Source organism: Crocuta crocuta, unplaced genomic scaffold (assembly GCF_008692635.1).
Source record: "Crocuta crocuta isolate KB4526 unplaced genomic scaffold, BGI_CrCroc_1.0 scaffold2350, whole genome shotgun sequence".
Classification (NCBI taxonomy): Eukaryota; Metazoa; Chordata; class Mammalia; order Carnivora; family Hyaenidae; genus Crocuta; species Crocuta crocuta.
The window spans coordinates 39811-40529 of NW_027529588.1; positions in this window are offsets into that span (position 1 = coordinate 39811).

Genomic DNA, 719 nt, shown 5'->3' on the forward strand with positions numbered 1-719 from the left:
CTTTAAAGTCCAGTTTGTCTGATATAAGTATAGCTACTCCAGCTTTTTTTTTTTTTACTTCTTGTAGCATGATAGATAATTCTCCTTCCCCTCACTTTTAATCTGAGGGTGTCCTCTTGTCTAAAATGAGTTTCTTGTAGACAGCGAACAGATGGATTTTGTTTTTTTTATCCATTCTGCTACCTTATGTCTTTTGATTGGCACATTTAGTNTGTCCTCCATGCTTTTTTCAAGCCCAGCGATTAATTTTATGATTATTGTTCTACATTCTTGTTCAGTCATTTTGCTTATATCTGTTTTTGAGCAGTTCTTTATCTGTCAGTTCTTCCTGCAATTTCTTTGGAGGAGAGCTCTTTAGTTTTGTCATTTTGATTAGCTTTCTATCTTTTGTTAGATTTAAAAGCTTGTTATGCTCTCTGCACCTGTGAGTGCTGTTGTAGCAAAGAAGGCTCTTTGATTGTCCAGGGCCTATCCATTCAGAAAGTGTTTTTGAATGTTATCNAAACATAAAAATAGTTTAAAAAGAAAAAAGGAAGAGGGCAGCTCTCCAGCAGGGATGGGTGTGGTTTGATCCAGTGTGTCCCACGGGAGTCCTGCCTTGGCAGTTGTGGGAGAAGAGTGACGGAGCTCCAGTCCCTTCTTGAACCAAGTGCTGCAACTCACTTTTTTGGGTGTGTAAACTCCCTGTGCCGGCGGCGCAGCCAAGGTGGGCCGTGTTC